The 9,081-nt window shown below is 34.0% G+C and overlaps 1 long non-coding RNA gene across 1 annotated transcript; it reads left to right on the top strand.

The window, feature by feature from the left end:
- The first annotated feature begins 1,467 nt into the window (after window positions 1-1,467).
- Window positions 1,468-7,509, top strand: LOC129490514 (uncharacterized). Its single transcript, XR_008660272.2, has 3 exons — window positions 1,468-1,566; window positions 5,625-5,866; window positions 7,176-7,509. It is a non-coding gene; the product is annotated as an uncharacterized lncRNA (long non-coding RNA).
- Window positions 7,510-9,081: the final 1,572 nt, after the last annotated feature.

Genomic DNA, 9,081 nt, shown 5'->3' on the forward strand with positions numbered 1-9,081 from the left:
TTCTAAAATTCTGTAGATTCATTTATAATATCAGTATTCTGAAATAAATACTACCTAATTTGTATTCACTTGAAAAGACATTTACAGGTTGTAATGTACTTGAATCTAAAAACTGAAATTTGTTTGTATACGTGTAAATTATTATTTTTCTCATGGTGCTATCCTGAAATGACAATTCTTTTGAAAATGTGGCAGTTACAAGTTTTCTTAGAAATGTTTTAAAAATGTAAAAAATTTTCTTTCCACCCCTAAAAGTTAAAAATTTTTCAAAACATTTATTTTTTCACTTTAAGAAATACAAAATAGATTCACCCAGACATCATATGCATCAAACACCAACTATGAAGTAATCTTGCTGAACTATCTGTACTATCCATGAAGTAATGTTGTGGAATTATCTGTATTTTCCATAAATAACAATTTATAGAAAATAAATTTTAGTAGGCACAGAAGCCTACTAAATACCACCTGGAGGAATGCCATAAACAAAACCTAAACTGTGAATAATTTGCCAGAGCAAAAAACTACTTCTTCTACCAATATTTTTCAGAAAAAAGAGAGATGGGAGAAATTATATTAATAGATTAATAAAAGACTTACTCTGAATACTTTATATGGATCATGATCGAAGTGAACAAGCTGTAAAAAAAAAAGACATTTGTGGCATAATTGGAAATTTGAAAAACAAGTATACTTAATGAAATTATTAATTTTGGTAGCTGAGCAAAATATATTGAAATCTTTTTTTTAGGATTTAGAGCAACTTACTGAGATATTTACAAGTATAATTATATGAAATCTGAGGAAATAGGTGGAGATATACAAGAAGAAAGATTAACATTACTTGACAATTGTTGAAGATAGTGATTTGTTCATAGCATTGATGATGCTATTTTTTTCCTTTGATATATAGCTAACATTTTTATAATAATTTTAGTGTAAATTAAAGCCTTTAAATGAGAAAACTATGCCATGTCATTGTAATTTGAGAAACTCACACAATATTTGAGACTCTACTGTGTTATACATTCCGAAATCAAACAAAGTAATTCAATAGTAAATGCATATTTAATATATGTTTATTTAACATTATTGACCAAGTGGAACTTCTCTTTAGGAGACTGCCTGTAGGAAAATGCATCTCAGAAATCCCGATTATCAGATGAGAAACTTCCTAATTAATTGTTTTTGAGTATACCTTTGGATTAGTTACAAGTAGTTGTTTACAACATATATTTTTGAGTGTTATAGAATATAAACTAATTTTATTCATTACCTATGTGATTTATTTATACCATGTGTGTATTTTATTGTCTAATAAGAATTCATAAGAATATTGAGTTCTATGGGTGTAATAAATTTATGATTACATAAAATTAGCTGCATTAGTTACTGTTGCTAAGTAACAATATTATCATAAACTTCATGACTTAAAACAATGCATGTTTATTACTTCACAGTTTCTATGGGTTAGCAGTCTAGACGCGGCTTAGTTGGGTCATACACAAGGCTGAAATAAAGGATTTTGCCTGAGCTAAGATCTCCTCTGATGCTTAATGGGAAAAGGTTTGTTATTTTACTAATATGTTTGTTTACAGCATTCAGATATTTGCAGCTTTCCAGACTGCACTGGGAGGGAGCAAATTAGGGTGTAAATATCAGAAAGTGAAGATCATGGATATGACCTTAGAATCTATTTACCATATAACAAAGTCAATATGGTAACTGTAACAATACTAGCCTCTTTTTTTTGCTAATTAGATGCAGTTATCCAGTGTTTCACATTGACTATTAATTTCAGATACTCATATATTACTCAAATATTTTATGAAACTTTCTTTAATCTTTTTTCTTTGATTTTATGTAATAGAAGTGAAGAGAGTTGTTACACAACTTGTTTTTTGTTTCCCAACACAATTATTGTATTTTTAAACAAAATCAGTCTCATTTATATCTTTTATCAACCTGTGATCAGGACCATGAATTCTTGGTTGTATTCGGATTACGCAAATTCAGTATTAATCTTAGATACTTAAAGGTGAAATTCAATGCTCTCTTTTACAATATGCCACACATACTTAGTTGTAAAACTCTAAGGAAAACAAGCATATACTGTATTTAATAAAATAATAAAATAATAACTTCTCACTCTTTGGCTACATCTTCACAAGGAAAAAAAAACTGAAAGAACAGCCATCAAATGTAGTTGAATTTTTCTGGAGGGTCTGAAATCCCCTGCTAAATGTTTCATTTCAGTTTGTCTATCAGATAGCAAATGTCATTCTATTGTGCTTTTATAGAAACCCACACGTCGCTTTCTATCAGATAAATTTGGAATAAAATGGTTTATCATGAAAAGTCATTCAATGGCACGTAGGTATCAAAATACAAATTATCTCTGAATTGCTCACTTTTCAGAAGATGTCAACAAATCCACTCTAGCTAGTGTTAACAAAAAATTATGCAATATAGAAAATTAGGTGCTTATGCCATCATTTAAAGGCATGAAGTAAAAAATTTTAGACAGAACTCTCTAGGCCATTTTGCTTTTGCTATAATTGCAGAGGTTTCAAAAGCTGTTGAATTGGAAGCTACCTGTTGAAAAGGGAGTTATTGCTACAGATTCTTTTTTTTTATTACACTTTGAGTTTTAGGGTACATGTGCACAATATGCAGGTTTGTTACATATGTATCCATGTGCCATGTTGGTGTGCTGCACCCATTAACTCGTCATTTAGCATTAGGTATATCTCCTAATGCTGTCCCTCCCCTCTCTCCCCACCCCCACAACAGTCCCTGGAGTGTGATGTTCACCTTCCTGTGTCCGTTGTTCAATTCCCACCTATCAGTGAGAACATGCGGTGTTTGGTTTTTTGTCCTTGCGATAGTTTACTGAGAATGATGGTTTCCAGTTTCATCCATGTCCCTACAAAGGACATGAACTCATCATTTTTTATGGCTGCATAGTATTCCATGGTGTATATGGGCCACATTTTCTTAATCCAGTCTATGGTTGTTGGACATTTGGGTTGGTTCCAAGTCTTTGCTATTGTGAATAGAGCTGCAATAAACATACGTGTGCATGTGTCTTTATAGCAGCATGATTTATAGTCCTTTGGGTATATACCCAGTAATGGGATGGCTGGGTCAAATGGTATTTCTAGTTCTAGATCCCTGAGGAATCGCCACACTGACTTCCACAATGGTTGAACTAGTTTACAGTCCCACCAACAGTGTAAAATTGTTCCTGTTTCTCCACATCCTCTCCAGCACCTGTTGTTTCCTGACTTTTTAATGCTGGCCATTCTAACTGGTGTGAGATGGTATCTCATTGTGGTTTTGATTTGCATTTCTCTGATGGCCAGTAATGATGAGCATTTTTTCATGTGTTTTCTGGCTGCATAAATGTCTTCTTTTGAGAAGTGTCTGTTCATGTCCTTTGCCCACTTTTTGATGGGGTTGTTTTTTTCTTGTAAATTTGTTTGAGTTCATCGTAGATTCTGGATATTAGCCCTTTGTCAGATGAGTAGGTTGTGAAAATTTTCTCCCAATTTGTAGGTTGCCTGTTCACTCTGATGGTAGTTTCTTTTGCTGTGCAGAAGCTCTTTAGTTTAATGAGATCCCATTTGTCAATTTTGGCTTTTGTTGCCATTGCTTTTGGTGTTTTAGAGATGAAGTCCTTGCCCTCGCCTATGTCCTGAATGGTATTGCCTAGGTTTTCTTCTAGGGTTTTTATGGTTTTAGGTCTGACATGCAAGTCTTTAATCCATCTTGAATTAATTTTTGCTTTAGAACTTTATCACCTTACTTAGAAACTACATTCCATATAACTCACCTGTTTTTCCATCTGACTCAGTCTGCTTGCATCAACATCTCTTATAGATATACGTATTTGCTGGATAAGGATGGTAATTGCAAAAGAAAATTGAGGAAATGTAATTTTTAAGTTATCAGCTAAGGGAGTTGCTATATGCTAGAATGGAATATTGAGTTAGCTAATTTACATACATATATATGAATATGTTTATATATGAACGAATTCAATGTAATAAGAAAATAAACTAGTTGTGTCTTGTATTCCAATTTCAAGTAGCCTCACTTTTCATTGACAAAAATCTAGAAATAATTAATTTATAAAGTTAGACTTGTTGAGAATTGTATGGGGTTCATTGAAAATAGCAATCATTATTTATGTAATAATAGCTTGTATTATATGTTAACTTTACATTTTAAAGTGACTTTATCTTAATTATCACTCATTTTTATCACTATTAATTTATAAAAGTTACGAAGTTTAAAGAGTCACTATAAAATCTATTCTGAGCATGGGAATAGGTAGGCATCAAATCACCCAAAGTAACTTGCCTAATCTACTTGTAACCTACTAGGACCTATATTACAAGACTCCTAAAACACTACCCTTTGTCTTAAAATATGTTCTGTCATATGGAGAAAAGTATCATTAGGTACTGAAGTCCTGCTGTCCAGATGACCTTTGTCAAACAGGGTTTCAGAATTCGTCTATATGGGCAAACTATATATTAAAGAAAACAAAGACTGCAATAAACCGTGTTCCCTTAGTACATTTTCATAAGTGAGGCAAATATAAGGATAATATCATTATACTTATTATGAGCATGAAATTTACAATCCAAATCTGAGGAGAGCAGGTGTAGCTTTCTTAATTTGTCTATAACTGAATTCCCCTTTGCTCTGGAGGCCCCCTTTCTGCCAACTGAAAGAAAACACGATTTTGGTACTTTTATTTAACTCAGCAGTTTGAAGTTTAAAAATTAGCTAATCTATACGCAATATTCAGTTAAAAGTTTATTGCCTATCCGCTGGCCTTTCTGACTGGAACATTATTTTCTACGATGGTCCTGTGAGCCAAGACACTGTTTCTTAGATGCTCATTTACCTTGGCCGTGTGGTAGCTCTATTTCAATGTATTCGAATTAAGACATGAGTTGTTGGGAAAGAACAAATAACAGAATCTTTGTCCCTACTGAACCATCAGCTGATTTTCAGTTTCACCTGGTCATCACCAGGAAGGTTACCAGATATTCAATATTGTAAAAGGGAAAGCAGTTTATTTATTTGAAATGTTATTATTTTCTTTTTATTATTATTATACTTTAAGTTTTAGGGTATGTTGGCTCACTATCTTAAAAAATAAGGGCATATGCAAAACATGTAAAATCTACATGAAGATTGCTGTTGATGCCCAGGATACTGGTTGACAATATCTCACACTTTAATGCATTTTCAGGAATTGGAATGTTAATAAAGTGCTGCAGTATTTTTTCATTTAACACTGAAAAGATTAGCTTCTTTGTGATCATATGAATGCTGCGATTCCTCTTACAAGCTGTAGTACGTGTTTCTTGAGTTTCTATTATTGGTCTCACTAGCAGTCATCTGTTATAGTAATTTGTTAATTAAGATTAAATGGTTCTGAAGAGCAACTTTCATTTCCTCCCATCTATAGCCATCCTTTACTGGCAGAATCTATTGCTTGTTTTCCAATGAGAAGATTTTTTTTTTAAATACTATTCAAATTTTCATTCAATCATGATAGATTTAATCCATGGACATCCCTCTGTTCTCTCTAAAATTCATCACAGAAACAGCAATGGAATAATAAAAACATTTTGATCTAATACAGAAAGAAAAGAATAGTGGACAAGAACAAGAGAGGTCAACATTTTTTTTGGAAGATGGAAAGAGGAGCATGAATGTAATAATTAAATAATCGACACAGCAGAACAGGGAATGAAAGTACATGCCTGCAGAGGAGAAGCTAATTAAAAGCCAGCCGCTTTGCCTTACAGAAACTAAGAAGGAAATCATTGCAGGAGGAGCCAAAGTAGGTAGGGGTGAGAGTAGGGGCTGAAAACTGGCATGATGGTTTAAGACATTACAAGGAACAGACCTCGTTTCCCTTTGCAACTCTTTGTTGGCCGAAATCACCAATATCCCATTTCTTCAGGAGAAATTGAATGTGAGACCCAGCAACATAAGATGTTGAGGAACTTTGCTGCAAATAATGTGTTAAGTGAAAGGCAGCATAGTGAATGTTGATACCCTTCCTGCAGCGCCGTCCCTGTCCCAGTCCATAGTGATCTGATAGTTAAGGTTGCACATCTTCAGATAAGAGACTATAGGACTCATCTCTAGAAAAACTGAAAGGCCCTTGGTGGGGAAAAGATGTGCAAATAGTGTAACTTTGCAATGTCTTAATGAAATACAAGGCAATGAAATACATGGTAGCAAGCTACCATGAGCTCTCTGACGTACATATCTATGTCAATAATTTTTTTAGAGTCTCACTTGAAATGCGAATGTTAAGTATCACCAGATACTTAAAAGAGAACACCCAACTTAAAAAAACAAAGGAAATTAGAAGGGACGAAAAACAATGCGAGAAACAGGCAAAAATCTGAAAAGGCTGTCATTAATGTGCTTAGGTAGATAAAATAATGAATACTATGAGAAAAAGAACATTTAGAGCATAGAAAACAGCCTTTGAAAGTTAAATATGTAAGTCAGAAGAAAAAAGGATTACAGAAAAGTGAAACAAGAAGTTGATGAAATTTTCCACAAAGTATAACCAAAAAAAAAAAAAAAGAGATTGAAGATTGAACCGAACAAAAAGGTAATTAGAGCCCAAGTCTCGGGGGCCAACTATCCGAGGATAGTGTTCTCAGAAGTGGAAAACAAAGAAAATGAATGGGGATGTAATGTACAAATAAAAACAGAAGAATGTTTCTCAGAATCCAGACAGAAAGGGGTATGTATCCTTCAGAAAAATCATTTAAAAAACTAAAGAAAGAGCACAACTGTGAAATATTGGATAGCCAAGGACATTTAAACTTGTTTGTGTGTGTGTATGTGTTGTGTGTGTGTGTGTGTCTCTGTGTGCCTGTGTCTAAAAGAGAGACACAGAGGTAGAGGAATTAGAATACTGAGCTCTCAAAGGAACTCTCTGAAGGTCGTTGTAATGACACCTTCAAAATTCTGAGAAAAATGTTATAATTAATCTATGGAAAATATTAGCCTATATAGAACTCTTTGTGCAACCAGATTATCAATCAAACATGGCAATGACAGAATAAGTATATTTTCTAATGTGTAAGTTTTTAGGAAGTTCCTCTCTCCCTTGTACTGTTTGTCAGGGAGCTCTTAGATGAGGAGCTTAATTTTGAGAAAAGAAATCTGGACTGTAAGAAACATGGAATCAGACACACAATAGAATAGAAGGAATTCCAAGAATAAAGATAAACGAGCATTCCCATATGGAAGATTTCAACATGAGAAGCAAGCAACGTGGCTAAAATGGATTGGCAGAATGGAGAGTTTCAAGAGGTAGCTGTTGTGGAGAAAAGTGTCGTTGATAGATTATCTGATGCATTTTACAGATTGAAAATAGTATTGAAAGCAGTTGTATCAGTTAAGAAGCGGCAGGCTGTACATAATTTAAAAAAGCCCAGCAAACAACAGCTTTAAGTAATAAAGGATTATATGTTTCATGTCTCACACAACAGTACTGGATAGGAGCTAGAGACACTCTGGGTCTCAGTATCATCAGAGACGCATGCATCTTCCAGCATTATGCCCTGATGTGTTAGTTGGCAAGGGCTACCATAACAAAGTGTCACAAACTGGGTGACTTAAAGAACATATTTTTTTTGGTCTCAGTTCTAGAGGGTAGAAGTCCAAGATCAACACTGGGCCTTTCTGAGGGCTCTGAGGGAGAATATGTTCCATGCCCCTCTACTAGCTTCTTGTGGTTTGCTGGCAATCTTTGTCAATCTTTGGCTTCTGCTGTATTACTCTGATCTCTGCCTTCATCTTCACGTGGTGTTTTCTCTCCGTGTGGGGATCTATGTCCAAATTTCAACTTTTTATAAGAACACCAGTCATATGGGATTAGGGGCCCACCTTTAACTAATTTTATCTACGATAAGCCTGTCTCCAAATAAGTTCACATTCTGGTACTGGCAGTTAGGAGTCAACATAAGAATTTGGGGGTGGGGTGGGGAAGGGTACAACTCAACCCATAACACCTGACATCCCAAGAATATAAATATTGATCTCCTTATTGTCTCATGGTAACGAACACAGTCAGACATCTAATTCACTGCTTTAACCAGGAAGGCAAAAAAACCCAAAACGTTTCCTTTAGACAGGAAGATAAGAAAGCAGAAGGTCAAAGAAGTACAGAAATCAAATCTCATATTTTACACAAAATTCTTGGAAGGTCTACCCAGTAAGTTCCATCTACACGTCACCGCCAAGGACTGGGTCATATTACAATGTATTCTGTGAAGATGAGAATTTGTTTTCTAGCCTCTAAATTGAAGAAAGCTTAGGAGGAGAGGACTTAAAAGAGTTTTGATGTATTCTATCTTCAGTGTCCTCTACATAATTTTAAATTTTTTACTGCCAATTTGGGAAAAAATAGCATTACGTATATAGAAAAGTAAGTAAATGAAAGAATGATGACAAACTATTGACTCTAGGGAAAAATGATTTTACAAGGAAATAAATGTAATTATAATGCACTACTTAAATTCTAGTTACACATTTGTAGTTATTTAAAATTAAATATTGACTTAATTTTTGATATAACTTAAGGAGATGGTGCAAGAAAAAGTGCAGCATACATATGACTTTGCTTAGAGTTCTAAATCTTTATCTTTCGTAGGATAAATAGGTAAATACTCAAAATTTATAACTTGAAAAATAGCAGCATAAAAATCATGAGAAATCTGAAGTTAAATATTTGAGGAAAAAACAGTTTAAAGAGTTAAAAGGAGGTGGCTCTATGGGGACAAACTGTAGAGGTTGGTGGGGGAAGGCACCTGTGTATTTCTGTAAGACTTGTGATTTTTATATTACTTATTTATGGATTACTTTGATGAAAATAAGCTTCATTTAAAAACCGTCCTAGTTAAAATACTATGTGGGGTGGATATTTGGCTATCGTAACCATAATCCTTCCATTAATTTGCACAGCTGGCTTGTTGAGGACCCCCTTCTTTATCCCCTCTTTCATGGTTTCTACTTAGGTACTGGAAG

The sequence above is a fragment of the Symphalangus syndactylus genome, chromosome 9 (assembly GCF_028878055.3).
Source record: "Symphalangus syndactylus isolate Jambi chromosome 9, NHGRI_mSymSyn1-v2.1_pri, whole genome shotgun sequence".
Taxonomy (NCBI): domain Eukaryota; kingdom Metazoa; phylum Chordata; class Mammalia; order Primates; family Hylobatidae; genus Symphalangus; species Symphalangus syndactylus.